Source organism: Mastigoproctus giganteus, chromosome 4, assembly GCF_048544385.1.
Source record: "Mastigoproctus giganteus isolate SK-2022 chromosome 4, ASM4854438v1, whole genome shotgun sequence".
Lineage (NCBI taxonomy): Eukaryota > Metazoa > Arthropoda > Arachnida > Uropygi > Thelyphonidae > Mastigoproctus > Mastigoproctus giganteus.
In genome coordinates, this window is record NC_143578.1 from 86,260,470 (window position 1) to 86,280,213 (window position 19,744).

At 38.9% G+C, this 19,744-nt stretch overlaps 1 protein-coding gene across 8 annotated transcripts in view; it reads right to left on the reverse strand.

The window, feature by feature from the left end:
- The window catches only part of LOC150086883 (uncharacterized), a 791,472-nt gene that overhangs the window by 390,976 nt on the left and 380,752 nt on the right, over positions 1-19,744 (reverse strand). Inside the window, exon 1 of one of the 8 annotated variants that reach the window (XM_090371659.1) lies at positions 2,443-2,623. The exons of the other annotated variants lie outside the window; for them this stretch is intronic. The gene's annotated coding sequence lies outside the window, so the exon portion shown is untranslated. Of the gene's footprint in view, positions 1-2,442; positions 2,624-19,744 lie in introns of those variants that run through there. 8 annotated transcript variants of the gene reach the window in all.

A 19,744-nucleotide genomic window follows, 5' to 3' on the forward strand; every position in this document is an offset into this window, starting at 1 on the left:
CTTGCCAGAAACGAACAAAACCGTTTCTGGCAGGATGAAGGTCGATGGCATGTTGCCAGTGAATATATTGTGGACCGATGAGACCCACGGCCGGTTAAGTGGCAATGGCAGTGCGAATACCTAAAATTTTTGGAAGTGAAGATAATTACTTCCAGGTGTGTCCAATTAAATGCCTCTCCAAACCAGCACCCAACACGTTACTGACTTGGTGTGGGCTTACAGAAAATATCGTATTTGGACCAGTTTTTCCCAAGAACGTTCGATCTCATGGTCGAGAAACTTATGAGAGCTGAGTTACTATGTCTCCATCAAAATCTGTTTTTGGGCAAAAAATGGGGCTCCTCCGCATATTTCTCTGACTGTAACTGAGCGACTTTATATTCAATAACGACCGCATCATTTCTAGTTACATTTGTGGGTAGCACAGTTAGTAAGCCCGTAGTCCTCCCCACACTGGGTGGAAAAGACCTGAATTCGAATCCCGTCATGGACGGGAGCAATTTTCATGGGTCTTTTTCACAACATGGCTGAGTTAGTCTGTCTCAGGCAAGGGTAGCGTGGTTTTTTTTTCCGGAAACTCGGGTTTTTCCTCCAGCAAACAGAAAATCGACCTCAGAACACACAAATTTATAGATACACACCGAGCAACATGGCCTTATTCGCCGATGCCCCTAATAAAAAAAAAAAAAAAAAAAAACAATAACAACTATTTCTAGTCACTTTAGAACGTTTAACCTTGATTTCCGAAAGTCAATCATTGTGACATTTGTTTGGTTATGGATATATCTGATGAACAGAGTGCATCAAAGACATGACCAATCTTTGGCTGATCTGCAGTAAGGCATTACAAGGCATGTTATTAAATTCCTCATTATATGTTTAGGCAACAGTGGACCATATCATATTGCTCTTCCAACATACAGGACCCAAATAGTAACCATACTGCACATCTCAATCTCCATACCTAGCAGTTTTTGCTAACAGTACTTTACCAGTTTCTCACACAGCGCCAATTATCCCGTTGTGCCAGTTTTTGTCCATTCCACTAACAATTTTTGGACATATCCACAAACCAGCTGAAGTGATGCACCTTAATTATAATCACCCTGTATATTCTAGATAATATATAATAATAACACATGACTTATTAAAATAAATTGTGCATCCTGAATTTACTTATAATGCTTATGTTTAGTCCCTCTCCTATATAAAAAGATCCTTAAAGTTTGCTATATGGCACCATCTAAAGAGAAAAATTAATCTGTGCGACCCCTACCCCCATAAATAAATATACAATTTACTTTTAATAATTAAATTTTAATTTATGTATCAGATTAAGCAATATTACAGTCTTACAACTTTATGAAATAAACTGTTGCACTGGAAATAAACAAAAAAAGAGCCACATTTAAAACCTAAAGCAAAATCTTAAAAAACGGGAGGTCGCGACCCCACAATTTAAGAATCCCTGATCAATACGCTTAAAGGTTACAACATTATGTACTTAGTTCCTTAAGTTCCATTTACAGATCCCAAATACAACTAAGTTAACAAGTTCAAAAGTGAGGCCACAATCTACCCAGAGTGATGTTATGTAAAATGACACATTACTGGAGATCTATAAAAACAAATCAATAACAAAGTAGCTTATGAATCTTTTCACTGTGTAGTGTATTCAAACTACTGTACAATTATAAGACCAAAATAATGCTATTAATAGTTGAACATTTAAAGTGGTTCCACCTAGAGATCGTAAATATATTTAAGTCCACATGTTAAAAGATTGCATATCTAAGAATACATACATACGTTATCACATGCCGTCCAGTGGAAGTAATAATTAATACCCTACTTCATAGTCCTCAAAAGATAAATATCATTTACCTTTCCCTTTACTTTTGTTGCTTGAACACGGCTGAAATACACATTTTAACGTAGTTGTGGTGTGAAGAATTTGCAAACATTAATACATGTACATGCATAAAAAAAAAAAGAAAAAAACCTATCCAGGCAGAGGTTTTTTTTTTTTTTTTTTTAAAGACAAGCTGAAAAACGAACTGAAAAATCCCCACTTAAACGCTACCAACGTACAGGACATTAAGAAATTTAACACAATAATCATTATTATTATCATTATTTTATTTATATATTATTATTTTATTTATTATTATTATTTTTTAATATAAAACTACGTTATCATCCAAAGGTGGCGCGAGCACCATAAATCTCATTTTTAATAATTTCGGGAATTATAGCAAAATTCTTAAAAACTTTGAAATATTGTATATTAAAGATCACACCCACGAATTATAACTTCCAGTTACTACACATCTTTAGTTTCGTATTATAATTCGTTACAAAGAAGCGGCATTAAGCAGTGCTTCAAGGTCACTGCAGATACAGCGCTTATTGATAATATAAAAATTACAAAACAAAATTTACCTAATTATAGTAAGTTTTCAACGGTATCCACTGGCGCATATCCAGCCTATTTTTAATGCTTCGCTAGAGATTCTGAACTAGCTAGTAAAAAACTTTACATATTGAAAGCATTTACGAAGACGTGGCAGCAAATGGGTATAATCTCCGTTCACTGATCATTCAGTTGTATAGGAAGACGAAGAGAATGAGAGCCAAGAATGGGGGTTGTGAAGATGGAGCACGCACGCGTACCTACTTGTCTGACAGCACCATCTGCAGCCAGTACACTCCCTCGAAAAATCAATCATCTCTCTATGTCCACACCCACTAAAAGAGACCACAAGCCATTACTCAAAACTCTTATACTGGACTGTACCACTGACAATTAAAAGGTATCAGAGTGTAAAACTTCATTTAAAATTCATCATGACAAAAGAAGATGAAATTCATCTTCTTTTATCATTAAATAAATCTTGCAAATTCCAAATCTCTCTCTCTCTCTCTCTCTCTCTCTCTCTCTCTCTCTCTCTCTCTCTCTCACACACACACACACACACGGCAAGCCTTATTTACAAATATCACCAGTTTGTCTTTCACTTAATGCTGCAGTTAAATGCTACAAGCAATTAAATAAGCCGCACAATTTTTAATATTTAAGCTTTATAAAAGTACGAATCAGTGATGTGATTTTTGTCATTTAATAGGGCGAATGCTCTCAGAAGTTTTTTTGCGTGGGGGGGGGGGTACGTAAGCGACTCTGAATTCAACAATAGTTGGGGGAGAAGATGAAGTAATATCTAAAATCCGCGAGAAGACTTCCACTCTTGTCCCTCCCTGACAATGCGATGGCCTTCTCTTTTGTATAGTTATTAACAAATAAAAAAATTAGAAAATGAAAAGAATACGTAGCAAAGGAGGTAAAAAAATAACAACAGTCAGTCAACTTATGTACTGATAAATACTAAATGGAAGTGGGGAATTGGTCACTGTATCGTTTCTTGGTTGATTTTAACTAAGTTTTCCTTTATTATCCAACATGTGAAAACAAATTAATTGTCACCCGTCATAACTGTCATTAATGCTGCTGAGCAAATGTTTATCTCACACGATTACATTGTTTTCAAAAAGATGTTCTATTTACACACGTGCATAAACACATAGCTCAGAGGAGTTTAAACCTAATTATTTCGATAAGAACATCATCATCACCATCAACCGTATCTAGCGGTCGCGCAAGCTCGAACCTCTGTAAACTCAAACGCATGTACTACTGTCCTCTCGCACTGACCACTCAGTTATAAGTATTTCTGATTTGATATTATAGCGACACTAAGTTCGAGTTGAAGTGATCGACTAAAATTTCTGAGTTATTTTTTTCAGTTGCATTTCCATGGCAATGCAACTGAAAACAACTTTACCCATTTTGATGCACCTTATTAAGTTGAACTGTGATAGGTTATCAACCTATAAATGTAATGGAATGTTGCCTCTTATTTCATCTCCAGATAAAGACAAAGGAAGGGGGGGGATTAGACAGCTGCTCGAGTTGTAAAGGTGTGGGCGAAAACTTAGTTACGTACAATCAATTATTTTTGATCGAGTTTTTCAAAACTATCACGATAAATATAGAATAATCATGAAGCCAACAAATTGAAGGCAAAGTGACACTTATAAAGCAAACGTCAAGGATTTTTAAGAAAAATCAACAAAAGATATTTCCGATATTTGTTCTTACAAGTGTTCAGATATTTCTTTTTGTGAATTTACGTAATAAGGCTTCCTCTTAATCAACAGCGTTTTTTAGAGCGAGGCTTGTCTGCAGTAACTTCTAGTACGCGCACCTTTAAATGTTGACTTTCTCAAGGACGTATGGCAAAGCTTTGGAGGTAGTCAATATAATTGAGACTTATCGCTATTCTACTCCATCCTATACTTTTCAGGGCGCAGCCTGCGGAAACCAGTCGATACCTAAACCTAAGTATAAAGTTAAAAACTAGAGCATTCACTTTCATTGAAAAGTAATGAAGGAGCAGTGCTACCAATACAAATATAATAATAATAAACCCTGAGAAAAACTGTCTGAAACTGATGACAATGATTTTTGTTCTGTCCAACTGCTGGTTGAGAAGATCTGTAGAAACTGGTGGTGAAATTCAAAATTAAAAGGAGAAACAAACGACCATTAACAACGATTGCAGATATTGCATCTAGGCAGAAATATCTGACAGTACTACGATCTCTAGAATAGTTTCAGAAATTATACTACAGTGACAATAACTATCCATTTCTGGATAGTTATTGTACCATTTCCACAAAGGAAAGGGTTATACGAATTATGTCCCTAAGCCTATTCTTTCTAAATGGCCGAAAAAACAAAATTATGAAGCAACGAAATGCTTCCACGAGAAGCAAGCAAGAAAGAAAAATCTCGCCAAACAAGAGGGGGGGAAAGAAAAGAAAAGCCCCCTCTCATTACGAAGAAGCATTTGACACTACTTGAGGAGCTTGGTAGTGTAATTTAGTGTGTCAGTGCGCACACGCACGTGTGTTTCGCACTGCTAAGAGCATCAAAACAAGCATCATGGAAACTGAATAGAAAACAACAAAAAACTAAACTATAAGGCGGGGGGAAACTAATATATGTAATGCCCTCTGCTCCTTGGCCTTCTGGAGCAGAACAATCCAGCTACTAGAAGAATATTTTAGGAAATCACTGTCAACGTGAAATCAAGAAAACAAAAACACAAAAACAGTTAAGATTAAGACAATTTAAAATACCACCGCCATTTAGGGTTGACGCAGATAAATATGTAGAATTAATTGACTGGCAACACTGCACGTTCACTGAGCTACTTATAACAATGAAGCTTTCAGAGGCCGAATTGAAATTTATAGTGAAATCACAGATCAGGCAAACGGTTAAAACTGCATGGTTTCCATACAGGCTGCAATCCCAACAATTATTAATGCGCTCATTTGAATCGAAAGGCACATATCGTATCCCTCGGTAGATAAGTTCTAAAGTGCTCACAAGTTTGGGTAGAATTCGATATTCAGACACCTCCTCGAGGCCAGTTCCACGTTGCTTCAATTGATAATTGTTGAAACAAGCAAAGAGTTGCATGGCAGCTGTCATACAATGTAAATTATGGTTTAAACGCATAGTTCTTAGGGCACCGATTACCGATGCCAATGAAAAACGCCACGATTACTAAGTATCCTATCTGGCAAACTTTTCCACACCGTTGGAAATCAAAATTCAGAAAAAAAAAAAAAAAATTCGAATGATTTTTTTTTTTTTTTTTTTTTTTTTTTTGCTTTATTCTATGCTTTATTTATCCTGGAAGCAACAAACGTATTTGCACCAACAGCAAAGTTCCGTAAAAGTGGGTTTTCAAAATGGATGACAAGTGAAGTTAAAGAGTTTAACTAAGCAAAAGAAACGTATGGGCCAGTTACATATCATCACATAATTCTGATTTGTATGAGCGTTACAAGACAACATATGTAAAAAGTAGTGATGGGTAAGAAGAAGTGCGAAAGCTGATTAGGAGAAAGCACTAGCAAAGAAGGCTGAGAACGGAGAAAAAGGAATTGTTCTCATATGTGAATATGGGTGGAGTGCGCGGGGCGCCAAAGCAATTACGGCTAAGGGGCGTAAATATATTCCGTGTATTTCCGATTTGCTGCTGGTTTGCTGTTTCCTTTGACCAAAAAAAAAAAAAGCCTGGAAGAACGTTGATTATAATAACCACTGTGCTACCGCGAAGGCAAGAAGACGATAAATAAAATAAGACCCTTAACTGATTGTAGTGGAAGGAGGACCACAGAAAACCCAGCATAGATGGGAACATTGTTGACACATACTTTTCAATGATATTTAGTGTCGAAAGCAAACCCGAATCTCTGGGGAATATCGAGTCAGAGTGCTGTAAAATGCGTGATATCATTATCTTAGAGAAGCCCCCTCTCCTACTGAGGTTAAGGGAGGAGGTCTACTACTGAGTCTGCTACCGAGGTTAAAGGAGGACAAGACTCTAGTAGAGGAGGATATACACTGAGTGATCAGCGAATTATGACCACCTACCTAATACTTCGCAGGTTCTCATTTTGCCTTCAGTACAGCAGCTATCCGACGTGGCACTGATTCAACAAGATGTCGGAAGCGTTCGGGAGGCCAACCAAGCTGTGTGCAATGCGGTCAGCAATGCAGGTATAGAGGTGATTGGTGCATTCAGACGCCTGATATGCCTTTCCATAGTGTCTCACAAGTGCTCTATAGGATTGATATCGGGGGTGTTCGGAGGCCAATCGATATACTGAAAGTCAGCACTGTATTCCTCAAACCATTCCTGCACAACAAGTGCCCGATGGCTAGGCGCATTGTCATCTTGGAAGACACCATCGCCATTCGGGAAAAAGTGTAACGTAGAGGGTTGTACACAGTCAGCAAGCAGTTGAGAATAGCGGAGACCACTGATACGTTGTTCCATATGTACCAGAGGTCCAAATTCCTGCCAGTGAAGCATGCCCCACATCATACAACCGTCTCCACTCGCCTGCACTTTTGATACCATGCATGATGGATCAAGAGCCTCATGTTATTGACGCCAAATCCGTACACAACCATCCACGGTGTGGAGTAAATAACGTGACTCATGCGACCAGCACAACTTCTTCTAGTCTTCTAACGTCCAACTTGCATGCTCTTCGCACCAGGCGAGTCTTTTAAATAAATAAATTTTCTGTTTTTATACTCCGGGACGACCAAACGGTCAGAGGAGTTCACAAGATAGACAGAATACAAGAAACAGCACCGTATTCAGTAGTCACGGGCTTGAACCCCGGTCACTCAAGGCATGTGTACTTATGCACCCGCGCGCCTAACCACTAGGCTACGGCGGCCTTTTACGCCGATGAACCTTGGTTAGGAGAGGATGCCGTAGGGGTCGTCTGCTGATATAGCTCATACGTGCGAGAGAGCGACGCATGGTCATGCCAGATATTGTTCCGGATTGGCCCATGTTGTATTGGGTAGTCAACTCTTCAACAGTGCTGCGCCTGTTCGCCTGTACGAGTCGTCGGTTCATCTTAAATAAAATTTTATTTTATTTTATTTTATTTAAGATGAACGAATCACTGAATTAAATTTTAAAGGTAGCAAAGGACAACTGCATAATAATGAATATTTATTTAAGTAATTACTTAAACTTCTTAAAATTATAAAATTTATATAGTATATATTATAAATTAATTTAAAAACAAATCTTGTGAGCTTAATGCAAAATCGACTATAACTTGACAACAAATGAGTTATCCGGCAGCATCATTTTCAATAGACAGAATAGTCAAGTCTTTAACTTGAAGCATCTTGATTGTATGTAAGTTCCTATACGTTTTAACATTTCAAGTTACTATTACTACTGTGTGCCCGTTTGCTGTCGAATTTCCATCTGGCTCGTTGCATATCTAAAATGTCTTTCCATAAAGCTAAACCTACCTGTCCATTTTCAATGGACACCCAATGTGCTGAACTGATGTCCAGGCACCTTATTGCCAAGTGAAGATGAAAATCTACCGAGGCTGTCCCCAGGGCTCAGTTCTGGGCCCGCTGCTCTGGATCTACGTCCTGGGTATGGACGTTGGGGAGATCCGCACTCAGGCCTATGCAGATGATCTGTCGCTAATGGAGCCAAGTGGGACCAACTGATGATGTTACTAACAGCAAATTCAAAATGGGAAGCATTCAAAGAACTTATCTTGGAAGCTACTAGGCTTTACATACCAACTAAGAAATATTGTTCAAGGTTTAGGCCAAAATGGATGTCAGATGAACTAATGAGGCATATGGCAGAGAAGAAAAATGCATGGGATACTTACAAATTAACACATGACACAGAAGCCTATGATAGATACAAGTTGATATGCAACCAAGTTACAAAGGAGGTTAGGCAGGCGAAGGCAGATTACGAGAAATCCTTGGCAAGGGATGCAAAGAAAAACAGCAAAGAGTTCTTTACTTATGTAAACTCTAGAAGGAAGGGGATGAATCAGATTGGTCCACTTGATATTGATGGGTCAACTGTTGATGAACCTGTTCAGGTAGCTAACAAACTAAATGAATATTTTGCATCGATTCACACATGAGGAGTTATTCAGCAAGGGGAATGCCAGAGGTGTATTCAACTCTAGCAGTAAGCTACAGAATCTTGAAATAACTGGGAGTAAAGTGGAGAAGAAACTGTTGAAGATAAACACAAGAAAGGCACCCGGGGTGGATGGGATCTATCCATTAATATTAAAGGAGGCAGCAAAAGAAGTAAGCAAACCCTTAGCCATAATTATGAGAGCTTCCTTGGACTCAGGGGAGGTACAAATAGACTGGAAATGTGCAAATGTGACCCCAATTCACAAAGGAGGATCAAAGGCTGACAAGTAATTATAGACCTGTGAGCTTAACTTCTGTTCCAGGAAAATTAATGGAAGCACTGGTTAAAGAAGCACTGCAGGATCATTTAGACAAGACTTCAGTTATAGCTCAGCCACAGCATGGTTTTGTTAAGGGGAAGTCTTGCCTGACCAACTTGATTGGATACTATGATGCAGTCACAAAAGAACTGGATGCAGGGAATAACTTTGGTATTATATATACTTGGATCTTAGAAAGGCTTTTGATACTGTTGCACATGGAAGACTGCTACACAAATTGGAGCAGTGTGACATTGGAGGCAAATTGCTGCTATGGATAAAGGGGTGGTTGAGGGGGAGAAGACAGAGATGTTATTGTTGATGTTATTTGGTTTTTAGGAGCATTAGCAACTAAGGCCATATTGCTCCGGGATATGCGGTGGTCATTCCTGACCTTTCCGTATCCTCCGTATTTGGTGGTGACGGGCTCGAACCCCGGTCTAATCAAGAAGCGTGTGCTACGCACTGCTGCTCCTTCCCACCTGGCTACGGAGGCGCCCCCCAGAGAAGACAGAGTGTGGTAATCAAAGGACACTGCTCATCGTGGACTAATGTTATTAGTGGAGTCCCTCAGGGCTCAGTGTTGGGTCCATTATTGTTTTCTGTATTTATAAATGATATTGATGATGGTATATCAAGCTTAATGTCCAAGTTTGCAGATGATACAAAGGTTGGCAGGGTTGTCAAGGACACTACTGACACTATGCTGCTGCAACAGGATCTGGAAAGGTTGAGCAGATGGGTTGAGAGGTGGCAAATGAAGTTTAACATTGACAAATGTAAAGTACTACACATGGGAAACAGCAACCCCAGAGCAACGTATCAACTCTGTGGTACTACACTGACAGTGGTAGAGAATGAAAGGGACTTGGGGGTGGTTGTGCAAGCAGATATGAAGTTCTCTGAGCAGTGCAGACGGGCTGCAAGAGTAGCTCATGGAGTATTGTCAATGATATACAGGAATTTTTCTAGCAGGGATAAGGAGGTGATTATTCCATTGTATAAGGCAATGGTCAGGCCACACCTAGAGTACTGTATACAGGTCTGGAGGCCTCATTTCAAGAAGGATGTAGAGCTGCTGGAACGAGTACAGAGAAGGGCAACAAGATTAGTGAATGGAACTAAGGGGTGCTCTTACGAAGAAAGGCTTAAGTTTTGCAAATTACAGTGTCTGGAGACTAGGCACCAGCGAGGTGATCTGATAGAAGTGTATAAAGCCTTGAATGGTTTAAGCATGCTCAATGCTGATGGGATTCTTCCTCTAGCTCAGAAAAATCACCTGAGAGGGCATAAATTCAAATTGAGGAAAGACAGATGTAGGACAGACGTGCGGAAATTTGCCTTTAGCCAGTGGGTGGTTGGTTGGTGGAACAGACTTCCATCCCTTGTGGTGGAGGTTGATAGCCTAAATAAGTTTAAGGCTCAGCTGGACAGGTATTTTGAACGAACAGAGGGGTGAAGTGGAAGTGGTTTTTTTTTTTTTTTTTTTTTTTTTGGCTGATGCTGCATAAGCTTGCTTTCTTGCATCAAATGCCTGTACTAATGCTAATACTGGCCGCTGACTCAAGGGCTCAACTTGAAACCTATGCAAATCGCGCCTTCACCACCCTAATGAACTGGGTACGACTCCACCACCTCACAATATCACAATTCGTATTACTAAAAGGCTCCCTGGCGCCAACAAGACCACCACCGACCAAGATCCATGGCATTACAGTCAAACTTGCCACTGAACTAAAGCACCGAAGAATAATAATAGATAATAACCTATCCTTCCTTCTACATCCGAACTATATACAAAGAAAGATCAGGGCCAACGCGGAAATGGTGGTCAGGGTGACCCGCCGAAACTGGGGGTTGAAAAAACGCACGCTGACTCTTTTATAAAGACGTATTCATTCCCACGATCACTTACGCCTCTGGGGCGTGGTTGCTGAACTCATTCATTCATTTTATTTATTTTATTTTTTATTAATTGAGTAAAGCGGCCTCTATCCAAAAAAAAATTTGGCAATTCCGCCATACATATAGAAATAGTATAGTACAGTTTACAATTATTAACAATACAAATTTCACATTCACCTGTACAAATCACCTGTACTATGCAATGGTCATCCCCTCGGCTACAGCACAATCTGGCAAGTAGGCTACAGCAGAAACCGATGGAAAGACACTGTCCACAGATGAGCACAAGCATCACATCCTAAAGCCTGATCACCACAACGAGCTGGACAAGTAAGCTACAACAGAAACCGATGAAGAGAGAGACACTTTCACAGTGAGTGAGCACAAGCATCACACCCTAGAGATTGATCATCGCCGATATTCTCCAAAAGATAAAGAGTTCAACGAACAGCCATCTACCAGCAGCAGTTACTCATATTAACCAGCAAAACCAAGCTGGAAGAATGTGTTATTGCAAGATCAAATCCGAGAAAAACAACTAAGGCTCCTTGCCAACTGCGTTGGCAGGAGCAGAAGTGGACACCCACCCATTAACGAAACCGAGTACCAATATCCTGTCCACCTCTGCAAAGAATTTTCTCCGTTCCTATATAAAAAATAACATACGTTTCCATGTAAAGAAGAGGGTACAGTCCACCAATTCATCCATTATTCAACCTTAACTCTTCCATTTGCAAAAATATATTCCTTCTCATGAAAACTGAATTTGCAAAATTAACTTTTTTTTTTTAATTACTTAAAGCGGTCCCAGCTAACCAATGCCAACCCCGCTGTCAGCTACACATAATTTAGCAGTATACTCCTTCTCCTGTTTGCCAAAGTACAGGGACAGAAAACCTGCCATGACTAAAAAATATTGACATGAACAAATTGAAAAACAATCAAATTATATAATAAAATATACATATAATTAAATTTCACACAAAGTCCAAACTTAATTGGAAAGATCTGCATCTATTTGCAGTCTGTTGGAAAGCCAGCGGCGCTAGGAGCTGCCGAGAAGATAAATACCAACGCCAGGAGCTGCAGAAAGCAGAAATTCCAGCACAAAGAGCTGCCGAAAACAGAAATGCCAGCACAAGGAGCTGGAGTTGCAGTAGATATAGAAGACTCAAGCTTCCACAATTTCACAGATTTCTAGGTAATTCGGCATACATCATACCGTATTACAAATCGAAGGCTTCCAGATGCAGAAGAGTCTTCCGCCTAAGAAATATTACAGTTGCAAAGGCTTGGAAAGCCAAGAAGTTCTGTTTATCAACTAGAATTGTCTCGCAGTCTTCTGCCATAAGATTGAGATTACTAACCCGAGATACCAATTCAATTCGTAGATCGCAGTGCTCCTCACAGTTGTACATAATGTTCCCATGAATCTCTTTCGCCACAATGGCAACTAGATCTTTCATTAATTCCTAAATCATGCAACTTTGCACTAATCGGACCATGACCAGTAAATAAGAACATAGCTTGTAAGTTGGGAGCAAACCATTTGAATTTTATCGAAGCTGCATTTCTTAAATCGGGGAAAAATTTTTGTGTAATCTGCCCTTTATCACAAACACTCCAACGCTCTTGCCGGACTTTTACCAAAGCATCCCAGATTCTTGTACTTTCCTTCCTGGGATCTGCCAAAATATCCACCTGAAAAAGAACAGGGAATGCCATGGCGGATGAAGTAAGCCAATGCAAAATACAATAAATGCAGATCAATAGACAATTTTCCAGTCACAATCTGCAAAGCTGGGGTCGACACAGTTCTGCATGTCAATTCTGGTTTAGTAAAGAGTGATCACCGTGCAATTTCATTTGATCTCTGTTTCGAAGTAAGGGAAAAGAGCTTCGCTACGAGTGATCTGTCTAGATTTTCTATGTTAACTGGAACAATTTTAAAAATTATTTGACTACAGTTTTCGATAGGGATAATTGTGAGATACCTGGAGAGTTTAAATGATATGACAGCTTATGAATATGTAAACTATGTACAGTATCATATTTTCCAGCCTTGTGTGAACTCCACAAAGAGAAAAAGGACTAAAAAGTTGTCTGTGCCGTGGTGGACTCCTGCTTTGTCTGCTCTGAGGTCTCAGGTATGCCAGGCTAGGAAAGCAACAAAGAAAGAGACATCTCTCTAGTGTTGATGTGGAAATGCCTATAAAGAGAGAAGAAAGGCCTTTCATAAGGCTATTGCTGAGAGCAAGAGAACTTGTTGGCAAAATTTGGTTAATGAAGTTGGTAACAGAGATCCCTGGGGTCTCGTGTATAAAATTTCTCGTAATAAGTTGCTTTGTGGAGAAATATACAATACTGTATTGAACAATAATGATGAGACATCGGATTGGTTTTCTACTGTGGAAACGATTGTTAGAAGACTATTTCCTCAGGATCTTCCTCAAGATGATTCACCGAACAAACGGAGATACGCCGGATGAACTCTGAGTTTACAGGAGCAGGTGACGCTGAAGCTGAACTCTTCAGTTTGGTGGAGTTGGGTGCAGCAGTAGCTAAATTGAACGTTAAGAAATGTCCAGGTTTGGACTTAATTGAAAATCAAGTAATCATTAAGTTTTATGATTACTTTCCTCAAATTATGTTAAATTTGTTTAATAAATGTTTCACTGAAGGTACTTTTCCAAGACCGTGGAAGATGGCACTGCTAAAGATATTGCATAAGCCTGGTAAGCCCAGGACTGATCCGAGAGCATACAGACCAATTTCTCTTTTGGCGAACATGGGTAAGGTTTATGAAAGGTTACTTGCTTCCAGAATTTCTGCGATGTTAGAGGATAAGCATCTGTGTTCTGCTGATCAGCATGGATTTAAGAAGGGGCACTCTACAGAGGACGCCATAACATCTCTTTTAAAGTACATTAAGGATTCTTCTGAGAAATATGTTCTTATGGTCTTTATAGACTTCGAAGGAGCATTTGATTCGGTATGGTGGGAAAGTGCCCTTCGATCTCTAGTGCTTGCAGAGTGTAATAGTTAACATATTTAACACTATAAGGTCATACTTTCAGGACAGATTTATTACTGTGCGTGCACGTCATAGTGCCAGTGTCTCGAGAGGCTGTCCTCAAGGTTCGGTTTTGGGACCTCTCTTTTGGAATGCAGTTTTGGATCAGTGGCTTGTTAAGGAGAGTAGAGTTTGCTAAGATAGCCTATGCTGATGACCTTGTGATTGAAGTTTCTGGGCGCTCCAGACTTATACTGGAAAGAAAAATACAGTCAGTTTTAGATGATTTAATGCAGTGGGCCAATTTGAACAAATTGAAGATCTCTGCAAGTAAGACCTGTTTTATGGTTTTTAAGAAACAATTTGATTACGGCAGACCTCCAAGAGTTCTTTTAGGTGGAGTTCAAATTCCTTATGTTGCTAAAACTAAGTATTTGGGATTAATCATAGATGACAAACTTTCCTTTTTCCCACATGTTTCACACCTAAATGTAAAAGTAAGACACTTTACAGGCTCCATTGATAGGATTTCTCGTAAGGAGTGGGGATTGAATAAGAGGGTGTTGTCATTGTATTATAAGACTATTTTTCTCCAGATAGTGGCATATGCGGCTGTTGTTTGGTTTTCTGTGGTAACTAAAACTAGGATTCGATCGAAACTTTTATCGCTTCAGCGCTCTATGTTATTAACTTTATTGAAAGTACCTAGAACAGCGTCTACAAACGCCCTACAGGTAATTGCTGGTACCATGCCTTTGGATTTATTTATTGTCTACAGAGGGTTTTTGTACAAATTGAAAAAGGGTACATCAATAACGTTTTTGGACATTACAATCGATTTGGAGAATAATATTAAAGAAGAAAAACAACGAATATGGAACAAATTAATGGATTTATGGCAGATGGGAAAGTGGTGATGTTGGAGCTGTGACGAGGAAATATATTCCCCAGGTGAATATGCATTGGCAAAAACCGTGGCATCTTGGTTTACGCCTTCTATGTACACTTCTTATTTGTTAACAGGACACGGCTCACTTAGGGCCAAATTATATGAGAGAGAGTTGGAGACAGATCCTTTCTGTACATGTGGCGAGCAGGAGACTTGGATGCATGTAATTTTTTTATGTCGGGAGTATGAAGACCAAAGGCGGATTTTGATGGCGCATATTCCTGACTTATCATTTGATACAGTACATTTGCTTATTGCAAATCGTGACTGTTTTAATTTATTTCAGGAGTTTTCAGCTGCTGTTTTTGCAAGAAGAACTGTTCTCAGAGCCTTTCTTGAGAAGCAAACCTAGTCTTAATTGTCTTCATGGAGTTTCATTATTTGTTTCTACAGCTGGGGTGCTGGACCTGATTCATGGTGTTGGGTCTGGTGCTCTGGTTAGTTGTCTTTTGTGCTGCGATCATGAATACTCCATTCTGGATTCTGCCGTGCTGGATCTGATTCATTGCGTCGGGTCGGGTGGTCTAAAGGTTCTATTATCCATGGCGTACAGTTGGAGATTGCTGGATAGTACCGTTATTGGTTTTGGAGGTTCCAGTGCATGTGAAACAGCAACTGAGGAAATATTCAGTTGAACTGTGATTTTTGAAGTTTATAGTTGTGCCATCCAGACTATTGAATATTATTGTTGTTTTATTATATATATATATATATATATATATATATATATATATATATATATATATATTTTTTTTTTTTTTTCCCTGCTGGCTCCCTGGTATGGGCAACCCGGGGCGCGGGATTGCTGGCACTCACTGGTATTGCACTACCTCCAGTGGGTGCAGGATTTCAAGTGCGAATAGCGCTACAATAAAATTAGACTCAGGTAATTTAACATACTTTTTAAGGGCTGCTTTGTAAAGACTATATATTCCCAAGTTCTCAAGGTAGATTTGGGCTTATGACTGGGAGCTACCCTGAATAAGAACACACTTGCACACACACACACACACACACACACACACGAGAGTTTAATGTTTGTCAGAGCATATAATTATATGTAAATATATCTTGTATATAAATCATGTATATACTTTTATGTACATAATGTTGAGACTATATTGTGTGTAATTAATAAATGAAATGAAATGAATGAAAAGTTCTGCATGCCATGCACATCCTAAGGAGCATTACTCTTTGTATGGAACTGAGCTTTCTAGTAAATACTTTTCCACTTACACGTTCAAACCAAATTGGTGCACCATACGTTACCATGGGGATAAATACACATTCCTATAGCAAGTTCAGCGCCTTACCTTTTATTCCCCAGCCAACTCTAGTGATTCGAGTAATCATCCCAATAAATTTCCTCACCTTTTCTGATAGATAAGTAACACGTGAGTTGAAAGTCAAACATCCGCCAAACATAATGCCTAGATATTTTAATTGCCTTGCCGATTTTAGACCCGACCCATTCATTCTAACGACTGGGGGTCTTCTACTCTAAAACTGATCCTTAAAGACCACTGTCCTTGTTTTGGTTCCTGATACAGTCAGTTTATGTAATCTACACCAGTTATTAAGTTCAAACAAAACCTGCTGTGACCTGGTTTCTAGTTGCATCCGTGTATTTCCTTCAATAAGCAAAACAAGATCATTGGCATATGCCACCATCTATGTATGCTTGAAGTCCCTATGCAATCAGTCCTCCAAAACTAGGTTCCACATTAGTGGTCCAAAAACCGATCCTTGTAGGCATCCCCTGGTCACCTCTCGTACAATAGAATCAACCGACGACTTAACAGTCACTGTACGGTGCGGGAAGTAGTCCTTTAGCACCCTGAAGATCTTAGTTGAACAGCCTGCAAGTCGCAACATCATAAGAATGCTGCTCCATTGAATGGAGTCAAAAGCTCCCCCAAAGTCGATAAAGATTCCAAGGAGTGCTAATCGATATCCATATGAAGAACGGCAAAGAAGGCGAGGGCTGCCAATCTTAGCAACTAGGCATCAGATGGGGGACCTGATTAGCCCCTGAAGAAGACGAGTAAAACCAATGAAAGAGGTATATTTCTACTGGTAGGTGAAAAGAGAAGTTCTCTTTTATAAGATTTCACGAAGTTTATCCTCATGCAGCGTGTTGTATATCATTACAATATATTGTCTTCCACAATGGTCGAAGTGGAGAGTTTGCTAAGAGGAACTGAAAAGTTACTTTCTGATGAGGGGGAAGGTATGAGTGACTGAGAATTTTTTTCCGTCATTACAATAAATTGTCTTGCACAGTGGTCGAGTTTGAGAGTTTGCTAAGTTCAAATAAGAACTGAAAAGTCACTTTTTGATGAGAGGGAAGGTACGAGTGATTGAGAATTTTTTTTCCATTTTTAACTTTTTTTGGGGGGGGAGGAATATGCAAAAAAAGTTCGCATTCAGTGGAATCATTTAGCCAATACAGTACTGATAATAAGTTAGTATTATATATTAATATGGAGCCAAACAAAAATTAATATAAAATATTAATAAAAAAAACTACAACTGATAATACTATCATATACGGGGACATAGTAGGAAGGGACAGTGACAACAGAAGTGAATAATAAATCACTTGAATAAAGAGAAGTTCTCATGCAGAGAACAAGTGTCACTGCCGTTTCATCCGTTCACCGTATTAACCAACGCCCCCCCCCCCCACCTCATACAATTTTATGTTGTAATAAACAACCTCCTGATTCAACAGTCAATGATGCGATGATTATAAAAGAGGTCGAGAAACCATGTTGCAAAACATCACAATTTCATCATCTAACAGATGAAAATTGTTGATTTTATGTAAATGAATAGCCATGTAAATGTTTTTTTTTTTTTTTTTTTTTTGTAGTTGTTGGTGCATAGGCTTCTGTGGCCATAATGCACCTCCCAAGGTTTTTGCAGTACTTTGATCCAAGCCATAGCGGGAATCGAACCCGCGACCTTTGGGTTGCCAGGCAGGCACTTTACCCACCCGGCTAGCCCGGTCGGCTATGTATATGTTTAAGTGAATTTTATTTCTTAAAATAAAATTCTTAAACTTTGAATATTTGTTTGTCATGATTCCTGGCTTTAACCGACTTTTTTAGTTCAACCGGCCAACTAATGGTCCAGAATCCGGATGTCCGTCAGATAAGAGGGCTTCTACTGTACTCCTACATCAGGAAATTGAAAAAACAACTAGAGATGGTCATATTTTCCTTCCTTCTGGATACAGGTATTATACTTTTGGATCATTTTAATCTGCAGTTCGAAATAAATCGTGATATAAATGCGGAGTTGTATTTTAGATATAATATATTAAGGTAATATAACACAATAATATAATATTAAGTTAATATAATATTATATTAACTTGAAATTTTTTTATTTGTAAATACCCTTTACTTTGTATGCAGTTTTCTCTCCTTTTTTCTTAGAAAGAAAAGCCCCGGCCTACGTGCCGTGAAGGGTAGGTTGCAACATTAAGTGTACCGTAGCCATCTTAATTTCAGGTTGCAATACATATCTCTCTCTCTCTCTCTCTCTCTCTCTCTCTCTCTCTCTCTCTCTCTCTCTCTCTCTCTCTCATATTATAATTTTTATTTTCTGCTAAAATAATATACCAGAAAAACACACACACACTTCTTAATTTAGTGTTTTCCAATGTGAAGTGACTACAGCAGAGTGTAATACAGCATTAGTGGCATGGGATCATCCTGCTATTTAATTTGATTTGAGTATATATAAGATTCTCAGATAATTTTAATTCCTACAAATCTTTTTATAATTTAAAAAAATATTAATTGGAATGGTGTTCGTAATTATATGATTAAATATGACTGGATTGATTACTGTATTTAATTTAAGTAAATCTTACAATATACTAAATAATAATTAAATGTTTGGACATATATCTGCCAATATAGCGAAACGAGAGAAAACTTTCCGTGGCTGGTTCTCAAGTAATACAGTCAAAATATGAACTTTAACTTAAAATATCACGCTACTTAGAAAAAAAAAAAAAAATAATAATCAAAATAATCATCTTTATGTGAGTTATACGAACTTGCAAAACTGAACCAAAACACTTTTCAGGAGAGAAGAATTATAGTAGAGAGGCCTGACGTACCTGAGTGGTCAAGCGCATGGAAGACCGTGTTTTGAGACCACGTAACTGATATTATATGAGCTAATGATTGTAATCACTGTCAAAAGGATTAACTGTGAACTCCTGACGTATGAGCTCGTGCAGTAGTATAAACAGAGCGTTTATAGTTGGACAATATGCAGGATAGGCCAACTTATGTCTTTTTTTGTCTTCAATAGCACAGAGTAACAAAAAAATAATAAAAAAACATTCCTTACAAATTCCCTCTGTATCCAACCTTGACCTACCTGGACTTGACTCATACAACCAGAACAGACCTTACACTGGACAGTGATTGTTGCCCCATGTCCTCAGACATGGTGTGAATGGATTAACTTCCAACAAGATAACTGAAAGGCGATCTGTCAGTGCACCCTGTCACTTTCACCTCCCTTCCCTTCTCCTCCTTTCGCCTGATGGAGCCCTGCCTCCATTAAACTCAGGGGATGCCTTCTCTTTCGTCCCCTTATTTCTACCTTTCCTCTCTCTTCAATCTCAAACCCGCAACTCTAACTTTGTTTTTTGTATATTAGGTTCTGTAACTGAAATCTTAGGAAATTAGGTGACAGGACCTGCCAGAGTACTACCGATCCCTGACTACTGCTTGCTTGGTTCCGCTGCTTGGGGTCTTCTAGCCGTCGGGTCCCTAATGGGACCCGACGACCAGAGAAACAACACTCCAACACACCACGACACTACCTACCCAAAGAAAAAAAAAATACTTTTTAACACATCGGGCCTGCACAGAGTTCTGTGTTACACAAACAGAGACACAAACGCGGAGTTGGGGGTGAACCCCCGGTACCTTTGACAACTAACACTTTACTTTTAC